This window comes from Falco biarmicus, chromosome 8 (genome assembly GCF_023638135.1).
Source record: "Falco biarmicus isolate bFalBia1 chromosome 8, bFalBia1.pri, whole genome shotgun sequence".
Classification (NCBI taxonomy): domain Eukaryota; kingdom Metazoa; phylum Chordata; class Aves; order Falconiformes; family Falconidae; genus Falco; species Falco biarmicus.
Genome location: NC_079295.1, coordinates 33,851,164 through 33,858,452, shown reverse-complemented (window position 1 = coordinate 33,858,452; position 7,289 = coordinate 33,851,164). Strand labels below are relative to the sequence as shown.

General features: G+C 57.4%; 1 protein-coding gene across 2 annotated transcripts in view; it reads left to right on the top strand.

The window, feature by feature from the left end:
- Nucleotides 1-1,780: 1,780 nt before the first annotated feature.
- Nucleotides 1,781-7,289, top strand: part of STEAP3 (STEAP3 metalloreductase) — a 28,067-nt gene continuing 22,558 nt past the window's right edge. Inside the window, exon 1 of one of the 2 annotated variants that reach the window (XM_056348455.1) lies at nt 1,781-2,026. The gene's annotated coding sequence lies outside the window, so the exon portion shown is untranslated. Of the gene's footprint in view, nt 2,027-5,119; nt 5,242-7,289 lie in introns of those variants that run through there. The other variant, XM_056348454.1, reaches the window with a different exon arrangement.

Sequence of the window (7,289 nt, the reverse complement as noted above, 5' to 3'; positions counted from 1 at the left end):
ATAACAGACACCCAGCATTATCACCTCCCCACACTGGGAAGGGTGAGTCAAGCTGTGTAAAAATCATAGGATTGGTATAAAATCATGACTTTTTGTTTGTGTGTTTAAAGCAAAGTAACATTATATGTCCCTTTTATTTTGCCCTGGGAGGGGATGATCTGGGGAGGTTTTCTCTGGCAAACCCCTAGGGCTGGGAAATCACACTGAAAATCCACACATATGTTAGAAGATGACGAGAGCAGGGTAGGATTTGCGCTAAAATCATGTGATGTGAGCAAAGCGGATGCCTTCATGATGTGAAAACATACATGCACGGATGGCAGAGAGAGGTTTTTGGCTGTAAGGAAAGCCTCCAGCTGAATGGATGACCTCGGTGCTGGGATCAGGAGCATCTGCCACCCACCGGAGCTGAAGGTAGCAGCCCAAGCCAGTATACTGCAACTACCACACAGAGCTAATTAATCAAATCCAGCCCTGACAATGTTATCAGGAAGCTGCCTGGAAATGATCCTTTATGTCAAAGTCTATTTTTAGATCCAATCAATAAGGACCCGTCCCAGACTAAGCCGTGCTCCAGCTCGGGGCATCTCCAAGCCTCGTCCTTTCCCACGCAGTGCAAATTCTGCAAAGCACAGGCTCAGCACTAGAGCCCTGCCCCAGAGCAGCTTTGTGTTGGGTTAAACCCTTCCCCCGGAAAGAAATTGTGTTTCAACATCCCCCCTCTTTCGGTTTTGGTCTTTTTCTCCTTTTCCTACTAGATGGCGCCTGCGCGACAGGCGGAGCCGAGCCCCGGCAGCGCCAGCGCCGAGCATCTCTACCAGGTCTCCTCCGGGAAGGGCTGATAAATGACATTTTTCTCCGAAAAGCCAGGCAGCTGCGAAAGCGACAACCTGCCAGCAGCTGATTAGCAGCAGGAAGCCGTTTTCTGATAGCGCCGTGTTAACTGTGCTTTCCCACCAGCTTCCCCAGGGGATGCTGCCAGACCCCCGGGGGGTACGGGGCCCAGCCAGAAGCTGAATCTGGGGTACCCCGGGCATGCATAAGCCCTGTACGGACACTTCCAGACCCAAGCATCCTCCTGAGCACCCTGGCACCATGGCCAGTGCTGCCAGAGTGCTCAGGAGGATGCTCAGGCTGGAAATGTCCTGCATGGCCATACAGCCAGCCACACTCAGCCACATCTCACCTCTATAGTCTGGTCCAAAATCCAAGCATTCCACTGGCATTTCTGGATCAGCAGCAGAAGACATGCAGCTGACAGCAGGGAGCAGGTGATCAGCATGGCTGGAGGCCCCTGTCGACTTCTAGCACCTTGCAGCCACCATCACCCCTACACAGCTGTGGGGTGGACTGAGGGCACACAGCCCACCCTCCCCACCTGGGATGCTCTGGGAGGGACATGGCAGTACTTTGTCCCGCCTGCAAGCTACCCGCAAGCAGCTCCCCTCTGCACGCTTCCCCCTTGCAGCTCTGTGAGGATACAGCCAGGTCTGTCCCCAGCACATCACCCCCAGTATTTCCAGATAATGCCAGCAGAGTCGAGGGACAACACAAGCTACTATTTCTTCACCCAGCAAAGATGCTGTTTGCCCAACTCAGGCTTCACACAGCAATTGCAGCTCCCTCCCCCCCCCCCCCCCCCCCGCACCAATTTTTGCAGCCTCCAGCTCATAGCCCCTGCACGTGCCCTCTGTTTCACAACCATGCCAAATTAATATCTGGCCTCTGCTTGCTGGCAATAATTAACCATACACAATCAATTCCACTTTGTATACGCACCTGTCCAGCCTCTCGGTTCCCTTCTGGGCTCAGTGGTTTCAGCACCGCCGGCCCATGTGCCAGTCCGGCGCTGTGTGCTGGTGAACCTGCGTGACGCTCCTGTTGGGCTTATAACCCGATTTCCCAACCCGGCCGGTATCACTGGGCCCCAAGAAAGCAGCTTCCAGCCCAAAATACAGCTCTGGAAAGGCCAGAGGAGGAGCCACGTTTACCAACTGCCCCGCCAGCCAGTGCCGGTTTGCAAACGGTAAGTTTGCCACTTACTACCCCTGGATTTCAGGGGAAAGCAGAGCCGTTCCCTTGCCGTGACATTGTGGGTGGCCAGGTGAGACAGTGTCCCCCAGCTTTGCATTTGTCACCATATTTGCTCAGCTGCAGCCACTGCTGCTGCATCCCCCGTGGCCTCCAGTGCACATCAGCCCTTGGGCTGGCACTTACACCTCCATGAGGGACCCACAGGAGCTGGCAAGGGCGAAGGGGCATGGGGGGACTTGGGGACCACCACCTTGGTGTCTGGGTACAGCGAAACCTGGGCATGCCCTGGGAGGGCCATCACCTTATTGATTAGGTGTGGGGAAGGGGGCAAGCTGGCCCAGTGTACCCCTCCACACGGCCATCTCAGATGGCTTAAGCATCCCAGCAAGAGCCCTGAGACACAGTGTGGGAGCTGGAGGCTCCCCACGGCTCCCTGGTCCGGCAGCCAGGAGCTGCTGAGGTTCATCTGCTCGCCCACGCCACGCTGTGCCAGCACATGGGCACCGGTGGAGCCTGCCAGCCCCAGCCCTGAGCAGATCCAAAGCAACTGCCTGGCCCCACGGGGGGCAAGGACAGGGAGGAGGGGGCACAGGTGGCACCGTGGCAGAGGGGACAGCGGGGGCACGGCCGGCTGGGCACAGGGACACAGATGGCACTGCCAGAGAGCCACAGCTCCAACCACCAGTGATGGGCCAGGAAAGACAACTGCTGGGAGAAGGGTCCAGCTGACACAGGGAAAACCCTCGCTTAGGACCAGCAAGGAGAAAGAGAGGAAAAACAGATAAAGACACAGAAACACTGGCCAAGTGCAGCACGAGCCCGGCACATTGGGTGTCTCTGTGTAGAAGAAAAATGAAGCCACCTTGCAAGCCCGCATCAGGTCGGCTCATCAGAAAGACAGTTCCCAAGGGCATTTCCTGAGCAATCAATAAAGCCAGTCAAGGACCAGGAACTGGGGAGGCTTGAGATACCTACCAACATGCTGGGACTCAAACCATCCAGCAGACAAGTGGCCTGGAGAGGGCTGGCCACAGGTTTGAGAAGAGGGAGACAGGTATGAAATGGGTGTGCATTTTGAGGCTCTTCTTTGCGACAGAAAAGAGGAAAAGCAGAGGATATTTTGATGAAAATGGTGGAGAAAAAAACCCCAAAGTTTGCTACTGCACAAAAAAGAAAGAGAAATCTTAAAAAAAAAGTAGCCTTCAGTGCTTCGGGATAAAGGAACCCCAGTGGGCTGGTTGTTACCCCAGGAAGCGATCATAAACCCCTAACAGCAGCCTTGCCCCATGCAAGGGAGACCCACACGGTGCAACTGTGGCTTCACAGAGACCTGAAAGATGAAAGAAGAATCATGTAAAACGAATTGCAATGACCAAGGCAAACAAGGCACTGACTAAAAAAAATCTATAAAAATTTTCAAGGCAAAATTTGTCTTTATATAACGTGAAAGTACACGTAGCAAGATACAGAAAACACAAGGGCATTCAATGATTCTTTACTTCAGTCTCCACAGAGGGCTCATCATGGCATATAAATTAAGTATCAGAAAGATACACACGAGGAGGCAGGAGCCCCAACAGGGAAGAAAGGGGTAAGGAGTAATATGGGTCTCAGCTGCATTCAATCACAGGTGGACTTAATGGAGGCATGATGAAGTAGAGATATCCCAACCATCCTCCTTCTCCTAACCATGCTAATAGGTTTTCTCACCTCTACAGTATTCCCTAGTACTCAGGGAACTCACAGCATCTCAAAGTTTGCAGCTTGAACACGCCTCGCCTCCGAAGCTTTCTCTTATCCAAGGTCCAGATACCAGAAGCCACCAATGCAAGCTTTCCCCAGCAGTCCCACATCTTCACTGCAGCCTCTCCATATCAGCTGGTTTCTGTATCTCTCACCCCATGGATGGGAGAGTGGATGTGCGAGGCGGTGGGTACCCCCCTGAGCCAGGACAGCCCTGGCTGGCAGCTGGCCCTGTTTGCAGGCAGCACAGAGGCAGGAGAGGGGGGACATCGGCGGGGGACAGCAGAGAGAAGGGGCTGAGGTGGTTAGCATCAACGGCCTGCCCAGGAGAGGGGAAAGAAGTGGAGCTTGTTTCATCCCTGGAACACCCATCCCATGTGCAAGGTGGGTACAGAGGGGATGGCAGTCTGCGAAAATCAGATTAGGAAAATTCTCCTAACGGCCAGGGCAGCGGAGCATGTAAGGCTCGGTTCAGAGGGGCTGCACACCCCTCTGTGCCAGCTTCAAAACCAGATGTGGCTGGGGGATGGATGGCACAATCCCTTCGGGTCCCTCCCCTCCGTGCTCCTCTCCTCTGCTGGGTGGGTGAACCAAAGCTCCAGGGGGATTTTTTTTATATTTTTTTTTAAATCCCTGTGGGTTTCACCCTGTGTGTTCGCCTGAAGACACTACTTTCAGTGCCAGCTCTGCGCAGCCTAAGCTTGTGTGACCGCCGGTCTATCGGAGCTGGGCCGTGCGGCTGCGTTAGGGGTGGCTGCCGCAGGACAACTCTGTCCCCCTGCAGGGGTGACAGCCATTATCTGCTCCACGCCCGTGGCACAGCTTTTAACAGCAAGTGCACAGCCCCTGATAGCGGCGAGCGAGGTGCACCAAGCCGCACCCTGCCATGGACGTGGCACGCTGGCTGGCCCTGCAACGCACTTACGAGCAGGGAATTCAGCCTGCCCGCGGCTCCTGCCTGTAACGGATGCCACGTCCCCGCAGCGCTGGCAGCGATGCCCTCCCCCCGGGTGCGTTTAACCCGGGCGGGCGCAGTGGGGGGAGGTGGGGCCGGGGCTGCGGGGCTCACCGCTCCGGCACGGCGCCCCTGGGCCGGGCAGTGCTGGGCCATCATGCGGGCAGCCTGGCTGGGCAGAGCCGTGCTAGGCCGTGCCGTGCCGTGCCGTGCCGGGGTATGGCAAGCCACGCTGTGCCTGCCATGCAGCGCCCCGCCGTGCTGGGCCATGGGGTAAGCCTGGCTGTGCTGGGCCGTGCCGTGCCGAGCCGTGCCGGGTATGCCAAGCCACGCTGCGCCATGCAGCGCCCCGCCGTGTGGGCCATGCGGTGAGCCGTGCCGAGCGGTGCCCGCGGCCGCCGGCGGGCACATGGGCAGGAGGGCGGGGCCCGCGGCCTGACATCACGGCTCCCGGCTCACCGCTACCGGACGGCTCCGCTCGCCCTCCCGCCGTCCGCCGCCGCGCAGAGGTGAGCACCGCGGGCTTCCCCTGGCGGGGACGGCGCGGCGGAGCTGCCCCACGCCCGGGGTCCGGCAGCGGGGCTCGAACCGACAGCCGGGCGCCGCGCCGGGCGTGCGGTGCGGGGAGAGGGGCGGCTCGGCTCGGCTCAGCGCGGCGGGGAGGCGCCGCCGGGGGGGCCCCGGCCCGGGGGGGGCCGTTCCGGGCCCGCGTTGCTTCCCCCGCCGCGGAGCGCTCGGTCGCGGGGTCAGTCCTGCCTGCACCCGCCGGCCCCGGGAGCCCCGCGGTGGGGCCGGGCCGGCCCCGCCGTCCGCTGCGCCCCTGGGCTCGGGCAGCGGGTCCGGGGCGGCCTCGGCCGCGGGCGCCTCGGTGCGAGCGTGGGGCGGGGGCCGGGTCCCGGGCAGACATTTCCGAGGGTCCGGCGTGTCCCAACCTGGGTGGTCGCTGGGCAGCGGCCGGTGGGACGGTGCTGGTCCCCGGCGGGGCTGCCGTGAAGGGTGTCCGCGGGCAGCGCTTGCCGGGGCTGCCGGGCGGGTGCGGGCAGGTCCGGGGCGGTCCCGGGCACCGGGCACAATCCCGGCGGAGCGGGGCTGCGGCGGGTGGGTACCCGGGTCAGGTTGGGTCCCCCGGAGGGCAGCCTGCCCGCCCTTAGGTTTCACTTTTGTCCCCAACTCTCCAAATGCTTTGAGGGGACGAGTGGCTTCTCCCAGCAGTCGGCACCGGGATGCAGCCGGGGGGGTCTCGGCAGGGGCTGCGGGCGGGACCCCGGCTGCGGGCGCTGGGCGGCGACTCCAGCGTTTGTCCGTGTGGGAGTAACGAAGGACGAAAGCCGTGAGGGAATCGGAGGGGTGACTGTAGCAGGGCCGTCCCGCAGGTGGTGAGAGCTGGGGTGGACCTGGCCCTGCCCTGTCACCCTGGCCAGGGGCAAACGCTTGCCCGGGACCGCGATGTCCCCCATGCGGAGCACCGGGGAGCTTGGGGGAGCATTGGTGCCCGCGCCCCGCTGAGCCGAGTGGGGACGGACAGGGGCTGGGGACCCCGGGTCCATTCGCTCGGTATAGCCTAAATGAAACTAATACACAGAAAATTGCCTCCTGTGGCAAGAAACCAAATTTGAGACAGCAGCAGAGGAAGGCCATTGCCTACAGCATCAATACTCCTGTGGGCTGAGGAGATGGAGGACTAACAAGATTTAAATACTACATCAAGCTTAAGTTTTCTCCTCTTCTAAAATCACATTTGCTATGAAACAAATGTACAGTAATACAAGATCCCGTAGTCACTGCACATATTTGATTTCCTCCATGATTGTGAAGAAGAATATGTTGATGACTCAACAAGTCTTTGTTTAAAAAAAAAACCACCAAACCCCAGGAAAACACACTTTGTGAAAGCATAATATTTTTTTTTTGTTGTTTGCTTTGCTTTTTGTTTTTGGTTTGCTTCTTATTGTTAGGAACTGTGTTTTGGCTGTGACCTTCTGAGATCACACCCATAAATAGAAGCAGGTTTAGATTCAGGGGAAACACATTTTTCCCGATGGTAGAAGTAGGCCAGCCATGCCAGCTATCCCAGGAGGTGGGAAAGGCCCTGGCAGCTGCGGTAAGAGATGCCACGTATCAAGGATTAAAACTCACCAATTTTTTATCTGTAAATTTACTATCACTGGGGCTTTTTGTCAACCCCATTATGGAGGAAAATGCTAATTATTTTCAAATTTTAATTTACTGCTTCTTCATAGGGTAGTTTTCCCTGCAGCCCTACAGCGGATTAAGTAGCTTCCCATCTTTATCTAAGTTTAGGTGAAATGTAGCTTAACTCAAAGGATAAAACATTTTGAAAGCACATTGGTGATGTTGGGGCTTACATTGCATTTCCAAAAGCCCTTTGGGGGCTAAATCACTTGAACATTTTGAAAATTATGCCCAGGGTTTAAGAGGCTGAGGCAGAAATTCCATCCTTTTTCCAGGCTCTCAGATTTTCAGTGAGTATCTCTGGTTGTGGTAACACGTGAATTTCCATTTAGTCTGCATGAATGTACCGCTGTAGCCTGTGGAA